The sequence below is a fragment of the Epinephelus fuscoguttatus genome, linkage group LG11 (assembly GCF_011397635.1).
Source record: "Epinephelus fuscoguttatus linkage group LG11, E.fuscoguttatus.final_Chr_v1".
In the NCBI taxonomy this organism is placed as follows: domain Eukaryota; kingdom Metazoa; phylum Chordata; class Actinopteri; order Perciformes; family Serranidae; genus Epinephelus; species Epinephelus fuscoguttatus.
Window position 1 is genome coordinate 35812876 of NC_064762.1, and position 26736 is coordinate 35839611.

At 40.0% G+C, this 26736-nt stretch overlaps 1 non-coding gene across 1 annotated transcript; it reads right to left on the reverse strand.

Annotated features, from left to right (window-relative positions):
• Positions 1 to 24266: 24266 nt before the first annotated feature.
• trnaf-gaa (transfer RNA phenylalanine (anticodon GAA)) lies at positions 24267 to 24339 on the reverse strand. Its single transcript has one exon. It is a non-coding gene; the product is annotated as a tRNA-Phe (tRNA).
• Between the last annotated feature and the right edge of the window lie 2397 nt (positions 24340 to 26736).

Sequence of the window (26736 nt, forward strand, 5' to 3'; positions counted from 1 at the left end):
TTTTTCGGCAGAGCAGAGGACTCTGGAGGGTAGTGATGGGATTTCTCGTTCACTTGTGAGAGCCGGTTCTTTGGCTCTCATTCAATTTGAAGAGCCAGTTCAAAGATACAGTTCGTCCATTGTTTTTTTTTTTGTTTGTTTTGGGGTTTTTTTGCTGTGTGTGTGTGTGTGTGTGTGTTGAGGGTGTGTTAGTGGGTTCAATGACGAATCGCATTGCTGATTTATCGCATCACGTGATCTGGATATTGTAACATGGACCCAGAATAGACTCCGCAGATATAAAGTTTGGTGTAGCCATAGCAACGCCCTTTATAAACAACAAGCCTGTCAATACAAGCAAGTGTTAGCAGATAGTGGGTTAACTTCCTACTAGGGATGTGATGTTCGCGAATGAGCTGAGTCTTTGAACCGGCTCTTTGAAGTGAACAAGTGACCGGGTGAGTCTTTCTCCCTCACAAACTAGTCTCTCTCAACTTGTTCCGGATCAAATAATCTGAAATTAATGGATACAGAGTAAATTAAAGCAAAAAACAAAGAAAGTAGGAACCGGCTCATTCTCTCTAAAGAGCCGGCTCACTCGTTCACTTCAAGGAGCCAGTTCAAAGACTCGGCTCGTTCGCAAATGTCACATCACTACTGGAGAGAGAAAGAAAGGAAGCATGTGCTTTGTGGTGAATAATAATGGGTGTGTCAATTGGGATGTGAGATGCTGTCCTGTTCCTGCTGTGGATCCCTGCTATATGCTCTTCAGGGGTGGCTGCAGAGCAGAGTTGCTGCCTGTGTTTGGGTGGAGCGACCATATGGCCGTTGAGGTCAAGATGCGTGGACAGGTAAACCATTCCACAACACGAAACCATGGATTAACAGGACCGCCCCGAAAGCAAGAACAACTATAAAGCAGCAGCAAACAATGTAAGAAGATGCAAATAAAATAGTTAATTACAGTGCACAAGTTAAAGGAGCTGATGGGAGCACATTTCACTGGAGTTGTACCTTATATAATTCCATGTGACAAATAAATGATTGATTGATTGATTGATGCCTGAATATAACCCCTTTTTAGTCACATCAATCGACTTATGCAACGTTTGGGCAAAAGCTTTTGCCCAAACGCCAAAACATGACGAGTAGGGATAAGATCATGTTGAAGTTGGAGCGCTTCTTTGTTGCTAAAGTGCATATTGTCAATATGATAGGACCTTTCTAGTCTTCCACCACTCAAAGCTCTTTTATGCTACATGTAACATTCACCTATTCACACACTGGTAGCCAAGGCTACCATACAAGGTGCCACCTGCTCATCAGCTTGAACATTCACACACACTCAAGTTATTTAGGGTTCAGTATTTCAACATGCAAACTGGAGGACCCCGGGATGGAAGCCGTGGTCTTCTGTTCAGTGGATAACTGCTCTACCTCCATGAATGTGCACTGCGTCCATGTTTGTCCACGTGCCAGAGATACAAACAAAACTAGGACCTGCTCATGAAACCAAAGTGCTGCTACTGGTTAAAACCTCCAGAGTACCCTTAAAGGTTTGCGTTGCTGTGCTGGGTTTTGTTTCAGTTATCCTGTAAGACAAGCCATTTCCTTTTCTCCATCTCAACAACAAAAATGCTTTTTCAACTTTTATCTTCTTTTGAGCTTTTACAATAGTATCTTTGGCTTTTCGCATTTGCTTTAGGGCTTTTTTTATGTGAAGATTTAGCTGTATTTACCCTCTCCAAGGCCTTTGGAAGAGCAGCACTGGCTCTTTTCTTCTCTCCTAGGGCTCTTGAAGCTCAACTCACTCAGGATTCACTATCTGTGGATCATGTCCACATAAAATATTATGCAGTTGTCTGTGTGAAGCCTTCCAACAGATAAATATGGTACTGTGTTCACTGCTGAAAATCATACCAACAAGTTGATGAAGAAAATCCACCTGGTCTCACTAGCAGGTCGTCACATAATGATATTTTGTCACACCCCTTGGCATCTGATTCCAATGCACAAAGCACCCCTTAGCTTCGGTTTGAGTTGCACTGGGCTTTTCAACTAACTATAACAACTACTATAAAGAGCAACAAAATCTGTGTAGGGAGGAGATCAGGGTGGACAGGAGGGACAACAAACAGTGACTTTCACCCAGGAGACTGAAACCAAAAGTCAACGTTGAGTAATTTTAATGTACCGTCATGTAGGTTACATACGCATATCACTGATTTACATAATGTTACGTTGTGCCTAATCCTAACGCCAGAACAGTTATTATGACCCAAACCATAATCTTTTTTGTAAACCAAACCAAGTAGCTTTGTTGCCAAAACTTGACCGCAAGTGTTTCACATTAACCAAGTATAACAGTGTTTTCCACCAAGGAGACCACTGTGCGCCCCATACAGACACTAAGGGCCAATTAATAGTTTCCGCATCGGTGAGAGTTTTTTTGTTGGATATTCGTAAGACATTGACTCCCGACACAGAAGCATCTTCTTAGTTCACTTTCACCTGATGTTAGCAGTAGGAGGATGATAAGCTCACCTCCCAGCCCTCTCATTTACTGCCAGGGTTGAAGCAGACCCTCAGTTGCACTAGGAATAGAATCATGTGCGGGTCCGTTTGACCGCAGCTGTCTACGCAGAAAGTATGTCCAAGCCTTAAAGGATGTCATGTGCATTTGTAGCAGATGCTGAGGGAGCATGACAAAGCATATGTATTTGATGACCTGGGAATGAGAATAGGTTGAGTAAATACATCAAAAAGAACTTTACAATGACTGTAAAACATGTAGGACAGACTCAATTAATGCAACCAAAAATATGGTAATGATCCATTTAACAATGGAACTGACATATGACAACAGTCTGTCATCATGTAACATTGACATGGTGAATGTTTTTTCAAATACATGCCTATTTAACATATACTGCAGGTACCACGGAACATTTTGGACTCATATCTCTGGCCACCATAACTTTTGTAAATCCAATATTTACCTTACTTTTAGTCGGTCTTGGTCTTGAACGCCTGAGAAAAATATCTGTCTCCTTATCCGGTAAATGCTCCACTATTTTATCAGCTAATCTCCAGCTTTATTTGTCTGCATCTTGGTTGTGGGCTTGTAGTGCACAGTGGGTTTATCTGAGTTTTTTTTAGAGAAACGGCTGCTGCTGGAAATGAAGCTGATGACAGAACTGAGAGCAAACCATAACAGTGAGGTTGCAGGCTGTAAAATCTACCCCCAGTAAAGCTAAGGAAACAGCTAGCTTTGCTCTGACTTTGTCACTAAGAGTAACCCCTTTCACATTACACATTGCCATTTGACCCATTGGTAATATAAAAATATTAATAAGTGCAGCTTTAATGTTCTTACTTAAAGGGGACCTATTACACTTTTCTGTATTTTCTGCCACATATATAATGTAACGTCAGATGTTCATATTAAATGTGGCCAAAATTTCAAATGATGAGATTAAACACGTTTAAAAGAAATCCATGTGAGTAAAAACCTCACACTTCAGACTGTTATGAATACTGTGTTTCCAACTTTTTTTTCTATTTGGCTACAAGCTGAAAAGCTGCTGAGCTCATGACAGATTTCTTGATATGGTCATCTGCTCCAGGCACACTACTGCAAGTGTTCACATTATGTAGCCTAGATTGCTACATGTAGCTACATGCCACTGTCAGGGAAACATAGAATCTTGGTTGCAATGTTGTTAATTTCTCCCTTAGTTCATATTCCTGCTGGAAAATGTCCACTTGTGTCTAGAATCTTTCATTTGTGATTTGTAAAAGGAGAAGATGCATAGTCATTGCCCAACTGTAAGTACAGCGCTACATGTAGCAACATGCTAACGTGAGGGAAACCTAATTCTGGTTGGCGATGTTGTGAGTTTCTCCCCTATTTCAGATCATATTCCTGCTGGAACAACTTTGGTTGTGTTTTGAGGCTTTGACTGGTGATTTTTAACAGGAGAAGATGCAGCTCGACACAGTAGTTCCCCAGCTGCAAATACACTGCTGCATGAAGCTACATGCTAACATAAAGGACACATGTAAGCCTGGTTGCAGATCTTGTTGATTTTCCTTGATATTGGATCATAATCCCACTGGAACATGTCTCTTTTTATTAGAAGCTTTTACTGGTGATTTTTCAGAATAGACAGTGTCACTATATTCTGTTACAGTCATTCATATGGGAGCAATAATGATGCAGAGAAGGTGAAATGCAGAAGACCCAGAAATGCTGAGCAATCACAGCAGACTGGGCATCTCAGACAGAGGCTGAATACAGATATTCCAGCTCAGACAGTTTAAACATTTAAGCATATAAACATGTTTTAGCTGAAATCCAGAGTACACGTATGAACCTGAAAACAAGCTTAATAGGTCCTTTTAAAATGCTGTTCATTGATATTTCTAAGCCCCAACAACTTGTAATTTGATGACAAAGAATATGAGTTGGTGTTTTTAGAGTGCAGTTTCTAAGCTGCCAGTCTGTCTGACTGGAATCTTAAGATCGTCAAACTAATTAACTGGTGCTGTGTTTGAGATAGCGTCTGGCTGAAGAACCTCTCGGCTCGCTCTGCTTTATTGAATGGGGCAGCAGTACATTCAGACTTCAAACAAGAGAGGTTTCCACAGGCCGAGTCATCGGGACTGCCGCTGGCCTTTATAACACCTCTAACCATGATTGTGAAACGTGTGCTCACAATAAACTCCATTCACAAGTGAAAGTGGTTCACAATGGATTTAGGCATTATCGATGTAAGAATCATGAAGTGGATGAGCAGAGAATCCCCTGATGTCATTTTCAGTGAAGAGGTAGAAAAGCATTTTCCCAACAGGCATTTTTATCCAAATAGCACCATGAAATCACCAAAAAACATCAGTCCAGCTTTATCTGTTATCCCAGGTGTGTGAGGTCTGGCGCTCCTCTAATCATATCTTGATAATGTGCTGCTGGTTAAAATTAGATGAGGAATATCAAAGGAGGAGAGCTGTGGAATGGCTGAATTGTCTTTTGTGAGTGTGTCTGGATTCTCCTTTTTTTCATCTTTTATGTATTTCTTGATTGCTCCACCAATCGTACTCATCAAAGTCAGTTTATCCCTGATAAGGAGTTATACTCAGCCTGTGAAAACAGTTAGATAATGCCTTCGCTCCAATGTCTGATGTACCAAACCTGCAATGTCATCAGGTTTATGTCAGCTTAGCCTTAGAAATTTAAAAAAGAAAGCCCTATGTTATAGACTGGACGTGTGTAGTTTGAAAGTAGTGGGTGTTTACCAAGCATGGAGAATCAAAAAATGCTGAGTTGCATTATGGAAAATGTAAGATCCAGTATTTTTGGAACTTTGCTCATCTTAAGGACCAAATCTGTCAACTTTTGCTCCATCCATCTCAAATGAAGTGTTCTCACTGAACACAAAAGGAATTAAATACAGCTGCTGGGGTGTTTTTTTTTTGTTTTTTTTTTTTGTGTATAGCTTATAGTATTTCCCAACTGCCAATTATTTTAATTTTTCATACAGTCATAGTGATCAATCTAATGATATGATCTATGATATTACAATATGGTTGTGTGTGGTAATAAGTTGTTGAACATCCATATTTATAGAATAATGTAATAAAAATGTATTAGTCATTCATCCATTCACACTGATCACATACATATGTGACTGCTGATTGGCTTTGATCTTTCATCACCTCAAGTCGGTGAAGAGTACATCCAGATTTTTTTTCATCCAGATTTTTATTTAATAATTCACAGCAGTGGTTCTCAAACTTTTTTTGGTCATGCCCTGTATTGGAAGCCAAAAAGTTTTACGCTCTCTGGGCATGTAAATTGTTTGCATTCGTATCAGCCGGTAACAAAAGGAATAAAGTTACGAATGGAGCCAAGTTGAGTTGTATTGAAATAACATTATCAAGATCATGAAATACTTTTTTTTTTACAGGCATGTTTTTCATTAACTTCTGCTGTGCAAGCGCAAAATAAAAAGTTCAACTTTGGCCAAACTGTCAGAGTTTTTAAACACAAAAGACTTAAGGCTCTCCTGAAATACTGAGGGTGAATCTGAGACCAAAATACGCTATTTCATAATCTGTCTATGTTGTACTTTGCTGACCCTTACTTGCCTTGCTAGCATCAGCGCACTCTTAAATTAGATTTATATACTTTTTTTATGGCAGACATTTGCACTTGTCATAGGAAAGAACCGGTGGAACTAATTTACAGTGGTAACATTAATGATGGCTCTGATCCAGTAACTATTACAATGCAATGCAGCAATTTATGATGTTATGTTTTACACCTGCCTGACAAGTCTACTCTAAAGGTCTATCCCAATTCAACATTTCCAGAATGGGAACCACTGATTTACAGTACAGGGCATTTTACTTGAAATGGTTTTTGTTACCTTAGAGTTCAACAGTATGTGTGTATAGGATTTTGTAATGCCTCTTCAGGTATGTGCAAAGCCAACTGTTTAGTAAGACTGTCCTTAGAATGAAATATGCTAGACTACAATGAGCAATGCATCTGTGAAGAGTCTTATTAAAGAGCCCAAAGGCAGGGGACCTGCTAAACCAGATTAAGGTAATAGTTAGATTACAGCATTTACATGGTTCACACTAACAACCAGTTTACAGGAGTTGTTTGGTAATCATGTCAGAGCCTGGAAAGAAGTGTGGGCTATTTGTTCCACATGAAGAGGAAGAAAATGCAGGCACTCACCTTAATGAATATATATTGTACATATGCAGTAACTAAAATCAGGGCTTGTCTAAGGCCCTTTGGGATCATATGTAGAGCCCCCACCCCTAACCCAAACCCAGGCTCCTCAGTTATTATAATGCCTAAAGTAATAACAAAGGTGGATAATTACCTCCATAAATCATTGTAAATGAACAGAGGACTAAGCTTTTGTAATTTGCTTTAATTCTAACTGAAGTAGCAAACTACAAACTCGATTCAGCCACAATCCCAGAGATCAACAGAGCTAGATCCTTCATGAATCACATTAATATCAGTTTTGGAAGAGCGTGTAAGCTAAATGTGTAAAATGCTAATGCATCCCATGTCTTTTCTCTTTCATAAAATGTAGAAATAAAATAGGATATATATCCCACTATCTTATTGTATATCCAGGCATTACTGCATACAAAGACTAATTGTATTTAATCATTTTTATCCATTAGATTTTATTGTCTATCTGGGCCATATGTAATCAACACCCTTGACTAACCTACCCAGAGTCTGTCATTCTGCCCAATACATGTCTCTTATATTAAATTTGGTGACCTGCTGTTGAAATAAAAAAACATGTCAAAGTAGAAACTAGTAAACAGATATGAGATGAAACATATCACCATGCAAAATACTATTACTTACTTTTTTTTTGTTGTTGTTTTTTTGTTTACTTATGTGGCTTTAGAACAGAACTGTGTGAATGTAAAGCTGATGCCAGCATGCTAACATGCTCATAGTATGGACTTTAAGCAGTGGTGGATTTTGCCATGGCTATGGCTCCCGGAAATAGATCTGCGCTCCGCTGATCGAGACTTAAGCCGTAGTGCCGGTAGTAACTCACTACGAGAAAACAGAGCATCTCAAGTAGTTGCTACAGCGCGTGGTTCAGGTGAGTGAATTAAATGGTTTTCATTATATTTCTGTAATGAAACGTGTTCTACAATTGATAGTGACACACTATATATTACATGTTTCAGTGATCCTTTCCCACAGACACAGGATACTATGCATATTTCACTGTATAAAAACCATAGTGAACTATTTTCTGCTGTATCATATAATAACAAAAACTCTTCGTCTGATATTAACTTGTCATCTAATGCATAGAGCAACTCCTCTCTGGCCCTTTTGGAAGACATTTTGACTGGACTGAGATAGCACACTTGAGCTGTGTTTATACCCTCACCCCTGTCACGTGGTGAGCGATCAGCTGTTCCGACCTGACAGCTACTGCAGCAACCTGCTTAATGACTACTGTGGATTTGACGGCTACAGCACCAGCGCCAGGAGAGACTTATTTCCGGGAGCCGTAGCCATGGCAAACTATGCCGCTGCTTAAAGTCCCTAATAACAATACTAATGATACTGCTGTATTTTTCAAGTATAATGTCACCATCTTAGTTTAGCATGTTATCATTTAAATGTTAGCAAATTAAAATGAAAACAAAATATGTTAAGCTAAGGTTAATAGCCTGCATTAAAATAGCACTTTTCTAGTCTACCATAAAAGGTGCCACCTGCTCATCAGGTGATCATTCACTCACACTGATGTGTGAGTAATTACAGGTTCAGTATCTTGCCCAATTAAACTCGATGAAACCACTGACCTTCCGATTAAACGACCACTCTACCTCTTGAGCCACAGCTACCCTGAAGTTAAGGGCCAAAAATGTGAACCTTATAGTGGCGCTACAGGAAAAGTCAAAGGATCCCCAAAGTTATTAGGATTCACCCTCTGGGAACCATGAATGTCTATAAATCATGTTATGCCATTCCAGCATGTAGATGTTGAAATTTTTCACAGCATTAAGTGAACAATTTGGGCCCCAAGGGAAAGGTCAGAGGATCACTAAACTCAGTAGGATTCACCCTCTGGGGAAATATATATATTAACAAAGTTTCACTGCAATCCCTACAAAAATTATGGATGCATTTCACCATGATTCGAAAAATTTGAACCTCACAATGGCACTATAGGAGCAACCAGGAATTACCAAAGTCATTAGGATTCATCCTCTGGGAACCATGAATGTCTATGCATTTTGTGCCAATCCACCTAGATGTTGAAATTTTTAATAGGATAAGTGGGAACTTTTGACACCAAAGGGAAGGTCAGAGGATCACCGAGGTCATTAGGACTCATCCTCTGAGGAAATGAATATGTGATTCGATATTCATCGCAATCCAGCTGATAGTTGTGGAGAAATTTCACCTTGTTTCAAAAAGGTGAATGTCACAGTAGCACAATATTTGACAAGCCAGGGATCACCAAAGTCATTATGGGTTCATCCTCTGGGAACTATGAATGTCTGTACACTCTTTTGTGCCACTCCATCTCCTAGATGATAAAATCTGTTACAGAATAAGTGGGAACTTTTGACACCAAAGGAAAGGTCAGAGGATCATCGAAGTCATATGGATTCATCCTCTGGGGGAATAATTATGCGAACCAATATTCAATCTATCCGATTGATTTCAAATTTCACCTTGTTTCAAAAATGTGAAAGTCAAAGTGGCACAATACATGAAAAGCTAGGTATCACCAAAGTCCTTAGGGTTCATAAATTCCATGGCAATCCTTCCATCAGTTGTTGAGATATTTCACTCTGGGCCAAAGTGGTGCACCAGCTGACACTGCCATCCCTAGAGCCATGCCACTAGCATGGCTAAAAACCAAAACCCAGTAGTATTCCTTCATTTTTTGATATTGGTCAGAAATCATAACAAAAACCCTGTAGATACAGTTATCATTTTGTACTTTGTGACGTCTTGTATTTCCCAGCCAGTCCTTATGTGTCACTTGTCGCTGATCCGCTCTGACATCTCAGCACACTGTCTCTTGCTGACCACTGGCTTATGAACCTGCCCTGCAGTAAGTGTTTGCTGTCAACATTTCAACACTGTCAATCAGCCTCCAACCTTCAGGCCTGCAATCTGCCGGTCCCTGCGTCAGTGGCACCTCACTGACAATCCTATGAGTCACCCAGAGCCCAATGTTTTCACTGCATCCAGGCATCAGCAGGTTGACACAAGGACTGGCAATCCTGCAGTCACCATGATGTAAAACTAACACCGTGCTCATTCAGCCCACAATATACATAGGATGGAAAGGACATTCAGAAAGTCATTTATAAATGTCTGTTTTGCTACTGTACCTTATATCACAAACTGATAAACACAATTGGGATTTGACCTGTTCATAAAAGTTGCTCTAACCTTCAATATTTCAAGTGTTCATTGTGTAGTGACCTCTGTGCTTTCCTTTGTTGCTGCTCAGTCTAGTTCCAGCTTGGATCAATAAAGTTAATCTTGTATTATCTTAACTTGAAAATGATTAAGGGCTTGCCGTGTCACATGACACCAGGAGCAGGATATCCCTCTACTCACTAGCATATACAACACTTCAAGCCTCTACTTGTATACTTTCTATACATTAAGGGTTACTCATTTCATGGCTGAGTAAGAATGATTAACCTCTGAAGGATGCTTGAGAAGCCACACTATGCTGTCTTGCATTTGACCGACTGCCAGATCATTTATGTTATAAAGTGGAAGTGAAGTGCAGGAAGGGGAGATGTGTTATGAGATTTAATGGAGGGCTATTTAACCTCTTGGAGAACAACTTGTCTGGTTATGCACTTGAATATAAGAATAGCTGATGAATTAATTGCCAGTGGCCAGTTTACATACTACTGTACGCTGGATAGAGTTGTTTAAGCTAATGTGAATGTGTCTATTTTGGGATAAAGTAATGCACATATTGCTTATTGTGACTGTAGCTATGTCCTTTAACATGGAGTATAATTAGAGTTTGCTACATGTACAGTGCATACTGAAGTGAATTTCTAGGTTGGAGCACATTAGTCATAACAGCAGCATTACCAACAGCATAAAACAAGAAGAGTATGCAGACACATTTGAAAATGCATCTCATTTCCCTCTAAACTACATCAATATGACCGCCCACACATACAGCATAATGTTGATATACAATATTTGAAAATGCCAGTCATAAGTTGTAGGGTTGTGTAATGCTGATGTATGAATGTCATTACCGATGGTGATGATTTGATTTGGGATTAAGCTTCCATTTAAGGGTTCATTGTTTAGGATTTAGGGGGATATATTGTCAGAAATGGAACATAATGTAATAAGTATGTTTTCTTTAGTGTATTTTCCTCTGAAAATAAGAATTATTGTTTTTGTTACCTCAGAATGAGCTGTTTTTATCTATATAGCGAGCAAGTCCTCACCTACAGAGTCTGCCATGCTGCACTGCCATGTTTCTACTGTAGCCCAGAACAGATAAATGAAACTCTGGCTCTAGATAGGGCCATTTGCATTTCCGTGTCAGCCACCATAGGTAGGAGCCCTGCATGATGAGCCATACAGCCTTGGAAAAACACAGATTTTTAAGATGAAACTGCTTTATTCAGTGATTTTGCTAATTTAGTCAGCAGGTCTATTTGTTTTGGAGAGGAAAAGAGCTCTATGGATAATTCGGCTCCTGGTCAAAACCTCCTGAACTTTTGCATTCTAAGTTATCAGAAAAAAGAGCCTGATAATATCAGCACATCATCAATATAGGCCAATTATTGGCTTCATTTCAAATTAAAATAAACTCTTAGAATTGGCCAACATGCTTTTTCTTACATACACTGAAAAGCATTGTATCTCATGTCTCCATGTGCTGGTGGGCCATCAGGATAAGAGTGTGATGTTAGTTCCACTACAGAAGAGACCTGATCATCACTAAAGTTAGGTGGGGAAAAAAGTGGATATCGGTGGTATCGGTTAGCGGCCAAATAAGTTGTTGTATATCGGCAAAAACAATTCACGATCAAGCATCCCTAGTTTTTACCAAGTTTAAATTATTGGGTCCGTTTGTTTTGGAAGAAGAAACCTTTGTGGATAATTTTTTTTCACAGTAAAAATCTCCTGAACAAAGAACACTAAAGGATTTCTAAGTCGGAGAATTTCAGCTGGTTGCAATCTATAGTCCTCACCACTAGATGCCGCTAGATCCCTCTAAATCCTACACACTTCTCCTTTAAAGGTCCAGTGTGTAGGATTTAGTGAAATCTAGCAGTGAGGTTGTAGAACTGAAACTTTGCCAATTGTGCAGAAAGAACTATGGTAGCTGACACTAAAATGTGAAAACCCAACTGGCCCTATCTAGAGCCAGAGTTTGGTTTGTGTGTTCTGGGCTACTGTAGAACAACATGGCAGACTCTGTGGAAGACGATCTGCACCATATGTTGATATAAACAGCTCATTCTAAGGTAAGAAAAAACACAATAATTATTAGTTTCACGTGAGTATTCACTAAATAAAACATGTTTATTATTAAGATTATATTATATAATATGTAATGTTATGAATATCATTCCAGTTCCACTTCAATAGATGGCCCTACTCCTATACACTGAGCCATTAATGGGACATGACCAGGACAACATTTAAAAAAAGACCACGTAACTATTGAGAAAAGAAGAAATAACACATTATTTACTGTTACAAATAAAAAGTTGCTGCTAAAATATACCTCAGGGGTTTTGATGTGATGCCTTAATTGGTAAATGGCTCTTTGGCACTTTTATTAAGCTCTTTACAATTTACCTCCCACTTACACATTCACACACACTGATAGCAGAACTATCATGCAAGGTGCTGACCTAACCATTGGGAGTAATTTGGGGTTTAGTGTCTTGCCCGAGGACATGTCATGTGGAGAGGAGGAGCTGGGGATCAAACCACTAATCACCCTGTTATTAGTGGGTGACCAGCTTTACCTCCTGAGCCTCATGAGCCTGGGCTAATATGACCAGTTAATGGTAGCTAATGTTGGTCAGTGAAGTTTACACCTACTGCAGTAAAAATGACATTACTGAGTCAGGTCACTGCTGTTGTGACTTCTCTTTCCTTGTTTTACTGTCATATTATTTTTTAGCCATGACCATAATCCTGTACATAGTTTCAACTTGTGGCCATGTGGGCCACTGTCCAGCAAATGTTACAAAATATTCCTTTGACATATAACATGATTTCTATCTTAAACTTTAGTTAGATACTGCTGTGTACTACTGAATAACGTTGCTGACTTGGTAACACCTCCCTACTTGTGCTACTGTTAAATTGCATTTTAGCATCTCATAGATAAACATTTCAAAGGGTTTATCACAAAAGTAAAACGAGAGGTCATCACAGTTTTTCTTATTAGGAAACACGTGTGCTCTTAACGGCTTAAATGCTTTTTGGGCTGCCTGAGATTTGTTGTTGTTGTTGTTGCACATCCTGTAGTAGTTCTAGGCTTGTTAGTGAGCTAGGCTCTGTAACATGTCAGTCTGTAACAGAGTACCCCAGTGATGATTTTTTTCTGTAGGCCAACAAGGAGGATAGCATTGTACTGCTCTATTAAATGCTGTATTCTGATTGGTCATTCACGGCATTCAGAGGTCTGATAATACTGTGTAATGACCGTTGCTATATAGCCCAGCGTTGCTAGGGACACTGCCCTGACAACAGTTACTTTTTTATTGGGCTAACGTAGCCATTGATTCCCTGTAGCTATTGTAGCGCAGATTCAGCCGTTGCTGGCAGTTTTTTTTCTCTCCTCCCGATTTAATTCATGAATCAATAAAAATCGTATAATTAATCAATATTCTGTCTCAAATTATTTATTTAACTGATAATTAGCCGTGTAATAAGCGGGATAATGTATAATGAGCTGGTGAAAATAACTGGAAAATAACTCCCAACAGGGGACTAGAACCCCTGAAGGCCCTTACTTAATGTTGTAGAACAAGACGTTAAAGTCTCTTGAGCTTGTGTCAACCACAGACCTTATTTCAGGCATCTAGCTAAAAACCCATTAAAAAAACTCAGTGACTCTGAAACAAGTGAATCATGGGGTAAAATGCTAACTCATTTCGAGGTTTTAGGACTTATTCCTGGGGCACTCTATTGAGGTTTCTGTTATCTGTCATTCAGAAGAATGTACAACAGGCTCCTGGGGTTAAGTATGTATAGCACTTGCTATTACAGTTCAATCCCATTTTGATTGAAGAACAGCTCAACAACAATAGATGTAGATGCTTTAAATCTTTACCAGTGTGACAGTGAGTCTTAAGGCAAGGTAAGGCAAGGCAAGGCAAGGCAAGTTTATTTGTAGAGCACAATTCGTACACAAAGCAATTCAAAGTGCTTTACAGAACAAGAAAATGCATTAAAATCACAATACAAAATAAAAACATAAATAATCATTATAAAATGAGCTTTAAAAGAGAAGAGTGCAGATAAGATCCTTTCAGTCATATGCACAATGAAATAGAGCTGTTTTGAGCCTAGATTTGAACATTGTCAGAGTAGAGGCCTGTCTCACATCTTCAGAAAGACTGTTCCAGATTTTAGCTGCATAAAACTGGAATCCTGATTCCCCATGTTTAGTCCTGACTCTGGGCACCAGCAGGAGGCCAGTCCCTGAGGTCCTCAGAGTCCGAGATGGTTCATATGGCACTAACATGTCAGAGATGTACTTTGGTGCTAGGCCGTGGATAGACTTGTACACAAGCAGAGCTGCTTTAAAGTCTATTCTCTGAGCCACAGGAAGCCAGTGTAGAGACCTGAGCACAGGACTAATGTGCTCGTCCTTCCTGGTTCTGGTCAGGACCCGAGCAGCAGCATTCTGGATGTACTGCAGCTGTCTTACGGCCCGTTTGGAGAGGCCAGTGAGCAGGCCGTTACAGTAGTCTAACCTACTAGAGACAAATGCATGGATAAGTCTCTCCAAGTCAGGTTTAGACACTATACCTTTGATTTTGGCAATGTTTTTTAGATGGTAAAAAGCTGCTGATGTTATTGATTTGATATGGCTGTTAAAGTTCAAGTCTGAGTCCATTATTACCCCGAGATTTCTAACCTGATTTGTAGGTTTTAGAGAGAGAGACTGGACACTTTCTCTTTGTTTCAGTGGACCAAATACGATGACTTCAGTCTTGTCTGAATTTAGCTGGAGAAAGTTGTTTTGCATCCACACACTGACCTGTTGGATGCAGTGACAGAGTGAATCCACCGGTCCATATTCACCTGCTGTCAGTGAGACATAGATCTGAGTGTCGTCTGCATAATTGTGGTAGGACACATTATTACTTTGTATTAACTGGCCTAAAGGCAGCATGTAGAGATTGAACAGAAGGGGTCCCAGGATTGACCCTTGGGGCACCCCACAGGTCAAGGCCATGTGGTCTGAGACACAGTTACCAATTTCAACAAAGTACTTCCTGTCTTCTAGACAGGACTTCAACCAATTTAGGGCAGTGCCAGAGATGCCCACCCAGTCCTCTAGTCTGTGTGAAAGGATCTCATGATCGACAGTGTCAGAAGCAGCACTCAGATCTAGCAGGACCAAAACTGAGACTTTGCCTGCGTCAGTGTTCAGGCGGATGTCATTTGTCACCTTAATAAGAGCGGTCTCAGTGCTGTGATGGGGTCTAAAACCTGACTGGAAAACATCAAAGGAGTTGTTCTTTAGGAGAAAGTCAGTAAGCTGTTGGTAAACAACTTTCTCAAGGACTTTGCCTAAAAACGGCAGATTTGAAATGGGCCAGTAGTTGTTCAGTACTGTGGCATCAAGACTGCTCTTCTTTAGGAGAGGCTTTATGACCGCAGTTTTCAAGGCCTTTGGGAATGTTCCAGATTGTAGTGACATGTTAACTATGTTAGCGAGTGGTGGTAACAAACTGCTCAACACAGACTTTAGAAATCTAGTGGGTAACACATTGAGGCAGCATGTAGACGAACTCAGACTGGTGATGATCTCTTGGACAGTTTTGTCAGTTACAGGTGCAAAATGAGTCAGCTCTAAGTGTGTAGGTGGCTGCAGGGTTGTTATTGGTGTTGTGGAATTGATGGCATTTTTAATGGTCTGAACCTTGTCGCAAAAGAATACTGCAAACTCATTACACTTAGATGTGGAGATCAGTTCCAACGGCAGTTGAGCTGGAGGGTTTGTTAATCTGTTCACTGTTGCAAATAAGACACGCGAGTTGTTACTGCAGTTTTCAATAATTTCAGAAAAGTACCTCTCCCTTGTTCTACGTAAGATCTGGTTGAACACGTACAACTTTTCTTTATAAATTTCATAATGAACATGAAGCTTTGACTTGCGCCATTTCCGCTCGGCCCTCCGGCACTCCCTTTTCTGTGCCCTGACCGAGTCGTCATTCCTCCATGGCGCCTTCTGCTTATTTTTAACCATTTTAACCTTCACAGGGGCAATGGTGTCCAGAACACATCACTGTAACTGTTGTTTACCCCCTTATCCATAATATCCACCAATGCTCTCTTCTAATGTCATATTTATAATGTTTTAGCTGTAATGTAAGCTATTTAGAAAATGTTTGGGCCAAAAACACAGCCTGTGTTAAGCTGCCATGCAATATATGTAGAATGCTGTGGTGGCTGCTCTGAGCTGCAGCTGTTCTGATTTTGCATCGATAGTTTAACTATTAGCTGCAAATTGTAGCCACAGCATACTACTCAAAACCAGTCAGTAAACTCTGATTGGCTTTGAGTATGCTGTACATAACCCATGTAATCATGAGCCAGTAATTCATGCACAACCCATGTATTTTGGAAATTTGTGATCACCTAACCAATATACTGTCCGGAGTAAACAAGGAGGCCGTCGCGGGCGGTCCTGTCAGGTTGCAGGATAGGGTGGTGAATGGGTCACAAAACACAAGACTTTCCCCCCGAGACTTTCCCCTGGAGACTGGATATTAGAACTGTGTGAACTCTGAGTTATTCAAAGGTGCGTCCTCACCATGTTTCTTTTCCAAAAGCTGACCTCAGTAATTCAACTTGCCTAAACCTAACCTCTGTAACTTTACATTAAGGATGTAAAGTCATTTGTGGGATACTAATTCATTGGATATCATTTGAACTGTTGTATGTGCATTGCAAGTTGCTCCTGTGCAGAGTTGGGTAAGGGTTACTTTAAAAGTAATCAAAGTACTTTACTGCGTTACTTAAGTTATTTTACTGCATTACTCCCTGAGTAAAGTAACTCAAGTACTTTTAAAGTACTTGCAACGTTACTCCCTGAGAAAAGTAACTCAAGCACTTTTAAAGTACTTTTGAGTATTCTACATTTCCTATTGGGCAATGGACCACAGGGCGCTAAGCCTACATTTTTTTGTCTCCAAAATTAAAGTTATGGACCACTTGCCCTTCACTGAGATCCAATTCTCCCATCACAGCCGTCACTTTGACCAGTAGAAACACAGAACGATCTGCTGCCGTAGACAACTGTATGACAACAACACCCCAGCATTTTTAATATTTCCTCTAGGGATGTTACCACACAGAGTAAAAGGGGGAAATGATGGTGTGAAACAGCAGAGGCACTTTGTCAACCCGCTGAGTTAACGTTACTGTCATTAGCATCAAGCTAGCAAACTGGTACATCCTCATGGTCGGACATAAAGTAATAACATTAACAAATAGCGGTGGGGCTTTTACTCACCACAACTGCAGAGGGTTGCACCGTCATTTCAAACTCAACACTTCCTGAATTTGTTTCAAATTAAAAACCCCTTATAACCTCGGCTGAGAGAATCCCTCCATTTTCTAAATAGGCTTTTATTGTGAAACATTTGTCAGAACTTCCTGTGGAAGATACAGTAGCTTGAATGTTTACGCACGGCACTTCAAATGTAGCTCCTGCCATCTGCTGATGCTTTTATGTGACTACAACAACATTTCGGCTGGCACATGAACAGACACATAATTTGACTCAAATAATAGTAAAAGTAATAAAAACAGGACAAGATTAACCCAATGACATCACACACGCCGTGAAAGACGACCGGGGATAATTGGTGAGTACCAGCGTGTAGTGTGTCATGTCTGTCGGCCAAGTCACGGCATGATTTTATGACTCCACAATTGTGTAATGTGACATAGTGACTTTCAGAACTGGCAGAAAAGTCGTGTAGTGTGTACCAGGCATAATGCAAGTCCTGAGTCAGACCTGTCTGTCAGCGAGTCCTCCTCCATCTATTGAGTCGTGGGGATTTTACTGACGATCCTGCGGAATGTTTTAGACTCCATCGTAGACAGTTACTGGGTTTCCATCCAAATGTATCGCGAATTTTAAGCGAATTTTGTGAAAATGTGCAAAAGAAAATGCGAATTTATGCATGTTTCCATTCATTATTGTTTTGCGAGTATTGGGAGTCAACAGGTCGAGCAGTCATTGAGAGCGTCTCATGTCCACAACTGATGTAAACAATTACCGGCACATCCATGACTACGACGAGATGGAGAGATTCCTCGGGAACTTCTTGGCTATTGCGAGAGCTCTCATCACACTCATATCAGCGTTGCCAGCGTAGCCTACATAATGCCGTGATGTCTGTGTTGGTACACCAGGCAGCGCACATGATGCAGCGGTATTCAACACATCCAGTCTGTTCAGGTAAGTTGTGAAATAAACTCACCTGACACTGGAGTAACTACCTCTCTCTAAGTTCACACAGGTGTGTGTGTGAAGTAGAAGTAGGATTCGGTAGCCTACGTCATTGTTTATTTGCTAAATCTGTTTCCATTACCAAAAGTCGCATTTTCCTAATATCGATAAGCTGACTTTTCCACCCCCTCCAAGCGTAAAAACTTTTTTGCGATATTTCGGCCTTTTTTCGAATTTCTGGCGTTTCCATTCAAGTTTTTTTTCACAATTGTTGAAAATGCGAATAAAAATAGGTGGATGGAAACCCGACTAATGGCAGCATTTCTTCTACCGCACAGCTAGCAAAAAGCTTCATGGCTTCTTTCGGACTGATAGGTTTAACGTTATCTCCGTTATTAGAACCAAAAGACAGCCGTTGCTGTTTCAGAGCTGAAGGACCAGCGTTCTAAAAGTAACGGAAGTAACTGATTGCTTGTTTGAAAATGTACTCAAGTATTTGATTACTCAAACAGCAAACTAACGCATTAGGTTACTCGTTACGGCAAAAAGTAATCAAAGTATTCTAATGCGTTATACCCAACTCTGCTCCGGTGATATGTTGACCTTTGTTACACAGAACTCCTACCCACCTGGAACACATGAACATGCCTTCTGGCTGCAGAAAAATATAATTATTGTGCCAAGCCGCTGCTTGGTGTGTTTTTTGGTGTTACGTGTTACAGCCTTGTCTGACCTAGCTTGGAGTGGCTGACATTTAAAAGTTTAGGGCTTGTGGGAAATGGTGTTTGTTAAAGGATGCTGAAAACATACAGTACAGGCCAAAAGTTTGGACACACCTTCTCATTCAATGCGTTTTCTTTATTTTCATGACTATTTACATTGTAGATTCTCACTGAAGGCATCAAAACTATGAATGAACACATGTGGAGTTATGTACTTAACAAAAAAAGGTGAAATAACTGACAACATGTTTTATATTCTAGTTTCTTCAAAATAGCCACCCTTTGCTCTGATTACTGCTTTGCACACTCTTGGCATTCTCTCCATGAGCTTCAAGAGGTAGTCACCTGAAATGGTTTCCACTTCACAGGTGTGCCTTATCAGGGTTAATTAGTGGAATTTCTTGCTTTATCAATGGGGTTGGGACCATCAGTTGTGTTGTGCAGAAGTCAGGTTAATACACAGCCGACAGCCCTATTGGACAACTGTTAAAATTCATATTATGGCAAGAACCAATCAGCTAACTAAAGAAAAACGAGTGGCCATCATTACGTTAAGAAATGAAGGTCAGTCAGTCCAGAAAATTGCAAAAACTTTAAATGTGTCCCCAAGTGGAGTCGCAAAAACCATCAAGCGCTACAACGAAACTGGCACACATGAGGACCGACCCAGGAAAGGAAGACCAAGAGTCACCTCTGCTTCTGAGGATAAGTTCATCCGAGTCACCAGCCTCAGAAATCGCAAGTTAACAGCAGCTCAGATCAGAGACCAGATGAATGCCACACAGAGTTCTAGCAGCAGACCCATCTCTAGAACAACTGTTAAGAGGAGACTGCGCGAATCAGGCCTTCATGGTCAAATAGCTGCTAGGAAACCACTGCTAAGGAGAGGCAACAAGCAGAAGAGATTTGTTTGGGCCAAGAAACACAAGGAATGGACATTAGACCAGTGGAAATCTGTGCTTTGGTCTGACGAGTCCAAATTTGAGATCTTTGGTTCCAACCGCCGTGTCTTTGTGAGACGCAGAAAAGGTGAACGGATGGATTCCACATGCCTGGTTCCCACTGTGAAGCATGGAGGAGGAGGTGTGATGGTGTGGGGGTGTTTTGCTGGTGACACTGTTGGGGATTTATTCAAAATTGAAGGCACACTGAACCAGCATGGCTACCACAGCATCCTGCAGCGACATGCCATCCCATCCGGGTTGCGTTGGACGATCATTTATTTTTCAACAGGACAATGACCCCAAACACACCTCCAGGCTGTGTAAGGGCTATTTGACCAAGAAGGAGAGTGATGGAGTGCTGCGGCAGATGACCTGGCCTCCACAGTCACCGGACCTGAACCCAATCGAGATGGTTTGGGGTGAGCTGGACCGCAGAGTGAAGGCAAAGGGGCCAACAAGTGCTAAACACCTCTGGGAACTCCTTCAAGACTGTTGGAAAACCATTTCAGGTGACTACCTCTTGAAGCTCATGGAGAGAATGCCAAGAGTGTGCAAAGCAGTAATCAGAGCAAAGGGTGGCTATTTTGAAGAAACTAGAATATAAAACATGTTTTCAGTTATTTCACCTTTTTTTGTTAAGTACATAACTCCACGTGTTCATTCATAGTTTTGATGCCTTCAGTGAGAATCTACAATGTAAATAGTCATGAAAATAAAGAAAACGCATTGAATGAGAAGGTGTTTCCAAACTTTTGGCCTGTACTGTACATATTCAGTTTTGTTTGCAATAGTGACATCATCTTGTGAGAGAGGACAGACTGACAACATTCCTGACAACTGCTGGGATGGGAACTTCACCAACTAAGGCTGAGGGTAGTGAGACTAACATAGCCCTGAGTCAAGGTGGAAAACTCCACATAGTAACATTAACATTCTATAGGTAGAGTTTTACGATAATAGAGTCTGCTATCTTTTCTGTGTCTTTAACAGAACAAGGCCTCTCTGTATGCCTGCCCTAAACGTTGTATCAGTGTGAGAGTTGTTAATCTGCCCCTGTACCAATGTCACCACGACACCTTCTTTTACATTCAGTGAGTAAAATGACTCAGATACTGATAAAATCGTGCCATTACACTGCAGTTGTCTGACTTTTAACCCCCCTGCTGCCTCACAGTCTTCTCACAATCACAAGGTTTTTCTTCACTGTTTCATACACTACATATAAAGCACACAATACCATCTGCACTTTCAAAGACCACAATATAACAAAGCTGAAATCGAAGCAAAATTGTCCCCTGCTTATTTCAAAGAAGCAAATATCACATATTAATAGATCTTCATGCTGTCTGGCTGTGTATTGCGCTTGCCACTATAATCTCGAGCTCTTTTGAAGAAAGAGACATTGACAGGATTGCCTGGTGTGGTGTTTAATGTTTTATTTTTCTACTCGCCGGCCCTCCTCTGTCTGTCTAGCTTTCACAAGCTTGCACAAAAGCCGAACCCGTAATGATATCAACACACAATATACAGCTTCTTTTTTTTTTTTTTTTTTTTTTTTTGAGATAGACAGTTCAGAGGGATTACACTGGGATTTCCCAGTAATATGGCAGTGAATACTGGCAAGTAAGATGGCTGATCATTGACTGAAGTCATGAGAAATATCATTCAAAAGGGATTACATTGTTTTTATTATATACTCTTTACTATGTTCTCTGTACTCTGGCTGCAGTTTCTTGAACTCCAATATTTAATTGCATTCTTCTGTTAATCTCTCTAGAGGTGCTGAGCACATGATGTAATTAATCTTGAAAGGAGGCCTACATGCTTTGCCTTATTTCCTGTCATATATGATGCTGCAATGTCAGATGTTAATGTTAAACATAGTAAATAATGAGGTTTACATCTATGAAAGTACTCACTGTGAGTAAACACCTCAGGCTTCTGGAAGTTCTGTTTTCTGTTTCAACTCGTGACAAATTTCTTTATATGGTCATCTTCTCCATGCATGTTACATGTTACTCCATGCATGTTTACATTACATACACTGCTACATGTAGCTACATGCTAACATTAGGGGGGAACCTGTGATCTTGGTTGCCTTGTTACTTTCTCCACAATTTCGGATCATATTCCTGCTGGAACATGTCTGGTTGGAAAGATTTAGGGTTAAGATTCAAGATTCAAGATTAACTTTATTGTCCCACGAGTGGGAAATTTGTCTCGGGCTTTTTCACCCCTGCTGCAGCCATAAAACACACTGGTAACACAACATAAAAACAGGTAATAAATAAATAAATAAATAAATAAACAACTGCAAGTACACTGCTACATGTAGCTATATGCTAAAATCATGGTAATGCTGTATGGCAGTGTTGATAATTTCTCCACAATTTTGGATCATATTCCTGCTGCAACATGTCCAGTTGGAAAAATTTTAGTTAAGAAACTTTTGTTACCGATTTTTTATGGTAGAAAATACTGCTTATACTCTGTTAGAGTCATGCCCCAGCTTCAGTGACAGTACAGAGATGCCAAGGCACTGTAGACATTGAAACACTGACCTATCAGAGCAGACTGTTCTTTTTCAGGAGTGGGGCTTAAAGAGGCAGGTGCTAAAAGGGAGCATCTCAGACAGAGAGTGAATACGGGTGTTTTTAGCATAGACAGTGTATGAGAGACATCTTGATAACCAACTCAAAATTTCCTATAAAAGAAGAAGATGGAGAAGCACACAAATGTGTAGTCTTTTACAGATTTCCTGAAAATTCACTTAATATTGGAGCTACATTTGGATCCGACTATTGTCATTACAGTCATGACATACAGTATGCTAATTTTTGTTTAAAGCCACTAGCCTACTGAACAACACTGGGAGCCACAGAAACACCCATTAACAGTGTGGTAGATAGGTGGCTGCTGAGATATTAACCTTATAAACAACTTTTATTGGCTTATTTTTATTTTCAAGAACATTTAATTTCTGTTTTATTGCTTTATATTTACATACTTTCATTTCATACTCTTTCTCTTACTTCAAATAATTCTCTATTCTATACATCAGAACAGCTGTAATGAATCATAATTTCCCCTCGGGATCAATTAAGCATTTATGATTCTGATTACTTTTGCAATTTTTTTTAATTACACACAAAACTAACTAAACTTAGAATCTAACACTGACCTGAAGTCAGAGGAAGCGTCTGAACGCCTTTGCATTATGAACAGTGATGCGTTTGTTTAGCCTTGCTTTGCCTAACTAGGCGACAAATCTTTTAACTGAACTAAATTAACAATTCATATTAGCAAAATCATTCATTTCCCCCTATAATTACTTAAATTCTCTAATTATTATAATTAAATTAATACTATAAATTCTGTGTTTTTGCCACTTGAGGGCAGTCCACCACAAAATCAAAAAACTGTCTGACACATAACACATTGTTAACATGTTAGCAACTATTGGCTGTTCAGACATCTTTGACAGGAACAACTTAAGCATTGGTGATTCTGGCTGCCTGACAAGTGTGAGTCTGACATTCACTCTCTTTCTGGCTCTATGTTTGATTTGACCAACTCTGAAGGAATATAAAGCCACCGAGCAGAATTTTTTGCTGCCTCGTGCTGCAGCGGGAGTCTGAGAAAAAATAATTTATTTCAACCAGCAACTTATAAGGAGGTATGTTCACTTGTAATGTTACCCAATGCATGAGCTGAGGATGTAAATGCATCAGCACACCTTAAATTTCACTATGACAACTTTGACCATTCCAATAGTTTTGACTGACTCATTTCTAAAGACTTTTAGCAATCTTCAAGCATTTAAACATATTAATTTCAACCAGATTATGTGAACTGCATATATGCTAATCCTCACTTGGAGAAAAAAAAGGGTTGTGGAGCATTGTTCCTGTGGGTTCCAGCAACACTAAACCCCTGAGCTTGCCTGAGAAGGACCAATTGCACGAACCAGCTATTTTTAAATATCCCATCAAGAGAGACTCTCACTGCAGCCTGTTCTGTTTTGTTCTGAAAATGTCGGTGTACAATGCTGTTCTGTGGATGACCTAATGCGCATAACCTCCTTGGCAATGGTGTCCAAACAAAGTTTGCGAATGGCTTGTAAACAAAATACTTTTTTTTTCTTTACTCACTTTTTTTCACTCTGTTGGTATACACATAAGAACACACACAGGATATAGAGACATGTATTTGTGTCACATTGTCAGAGTTGTAGGGCAGTTGGAGATTGGGTGTCTTGCCCAGGGGCACCTCAGCAGTGCCCAGGAGGTGAAGCAGTCCACAGTCCTTTCTGAATGATTTGTGCTGGACTCAAGCCTTATGACTGGGGGGAATTGGTGCTCATGCCCCTGAAAAGCAGACACAGTATTTCCTGCCAAAACCCAGGATTGAACCAGGGACCTTTAGATCTTCCGTCTAAGGCTCTCCCAACTGAGCTATTTCGGCTCATGGTCTGCCTCACAATACCCGTGAGACAGATGATGGTGCATTTGCAGGCCATAAAACCAAAACAATGAGTTCAAAGAGGAAAAAAATGCAATGTCAAGGTGAATAGAACTGTAAAGTTGGGTGATAATTCTCTGTGGGTTTGTCATCTCAAGTCACCTCTTTCACACTACACATACTAATTGACCCATTCTTCATTAAAAAAATGATTAGTGCATCTTTAAACTATTCCGAAAGACATCTTATAACTTTGAAGTCTGATAACTTTGCAGATGTATAAATGAGGATGAGGGAGTACTGGGAAAAGTTGACAGCCTACTTTGACCGAGTTCAACTGTGGTGCATGAGCGGAGAAAAGAAAAAGCCTGTTTCCCATGTAATGTATCTGAACTCAGCTGTGTTGGAGATAATAAATTATTCATTAATAGCAGAAGTTTTTCAATGGGGCTAATTCTGTATAAAGTTATACAGCTGTGATAGACTCAGCAGCTCCCAAATATCTAACGCCATTACATAAGAATTAAGAGGACAGCAGCATTAGATAATACAGAAATCCCACCTGACTTTCAAGCAGATAACATGTAGATGGTAGTGGCATAGAGGACAGATCTAATTAAGTCAAGCCTAAATATATGACAATACAGTGATAAGCTAGAAAGAGATCTTTAATAATAAATACTATGATGATCTATGTTTTGTTTTTGTTGACGAGAAGAAATGGGACTAAAATGTTGGGGTGGACTACTGGACGTTCAAAATAAGACAAGAGGAGAACACAATGATAAATTATTTTATGAAATGTATTACAAGAATGTGTTCAACTAGGAAGCAAAGAAAATCTTTGCTTACAATTATTTTCTAATGCTACGTGAGCAGTAGATGGTGCCAGGATGTTTCGCTATCCTGCATAACACCCACTCCAGAGCAGCATCAGCCATTACTGCGAGTTGTGAACTTTAACTTGGTAGTATATAAGCAGCTGTGTGTGTCTGACTGTGGATGGTTTGTTGTTTGCAGTGGTGGCTGTTAGCAGCTAGCTCCGCTTAATAAGCTTGCTTATTTTAAATAATTCTGTCCACACTAGGATGCAAAAACGACCCCAAACTCTTGTCGGCGTTAGCTGTCTTCAGCAGTCTCTCCCCATCACAAAGGTAGTCAAGTTTACAGGCCTTTTTACCTTTATGAAAACATCTACTGGAGCTCTTATCCCAGTTGATCCTTAAGTTTTCCTTTGATTCTTCATTGACAACAGTCCCATTGAAAAGTGTCCCGCCATCTGCTGGTTTGACCGTTTCTGATCCAAAGCTGTCTTTTCTTAACAACTTCGGATGCTGAAATGGAGCAAAAACATTTGGTACACTGGACGCCTCTTCATCCATGAAGAGGTGCAATAATATTAAGTTTAAGTGTGAATAATAATTGCAAACTGGTAGTCCACCACTGTTGTTGTTTGTAGCATATGCTCATTACACAAATGCATGTGTGAATCGAGGAGATGACGTTATTATTTCCCAAATGCTCCTTTATACATGTCCACACAGATAAACAGTAACTGGAGTTTTGTAAAAATGTCAACTTAGAGGGCATTTTAAAAAGTATCCATTTTAATGACTTAAACCTCTGTTAACGTGTGAATGAGAGGCCAAAAGATAGAGGAAAATATGTGTATATTATTATATTATATTTTGGGGGGCTCATTTGGTTTGCCACCACATGCCAAAGACAAACACAAAGAAACCACGAACTGCTCAAAATGTTGAGTACTCCAACCATTCAAAATGTGAGTACCAGATCTTTTGAAATGCCCTCTTCTGCAGTCCAAATTGAGTGAGGGGAAATCGGTGGTTAACCTGCTTCGGGCCAGTGTCTGGTGTCCCTAAATCATCTACTGGTGGTGGCACTGGTATGTCTCCTACTGGTGGTGGTACTGGTACCCAGTGTTGGGCAAGCTACTTGGAAAGTGTAGTGAGCTAAGCTACTAGTTACTCTAATATTAAATCAAAGCTATCACCCTCAGAAATGCAGCAAGCTAAGCTACAGCAAAATGAAAGTAACTAGTGTAACTACATCCAAGCTTTTTACTAAACTGAACCAACTTTGTGCCAAGTCAGTGTTACCTTACTGATCAATAAAACTGTCACTCAAACAGATAAGCAGGTAAAAAAGTTAAGTTCAGTTGTTTATTGAACAGTGAGCTGCACTAACTCCCAACACGACTCAGACCACAACAGCAAGAATGAAGACCTGCTTCAAACAGTCACAACATGGTCAAAAACGTACATGCGTGTATGTATGTGTATGTACACTGCAAAAACTAAAAATCTTACCAAGAATATTTATTTCTAGTAAAAACAAATCTCATTACAATTGAAATAAGACTCATCACCAATTACTGCA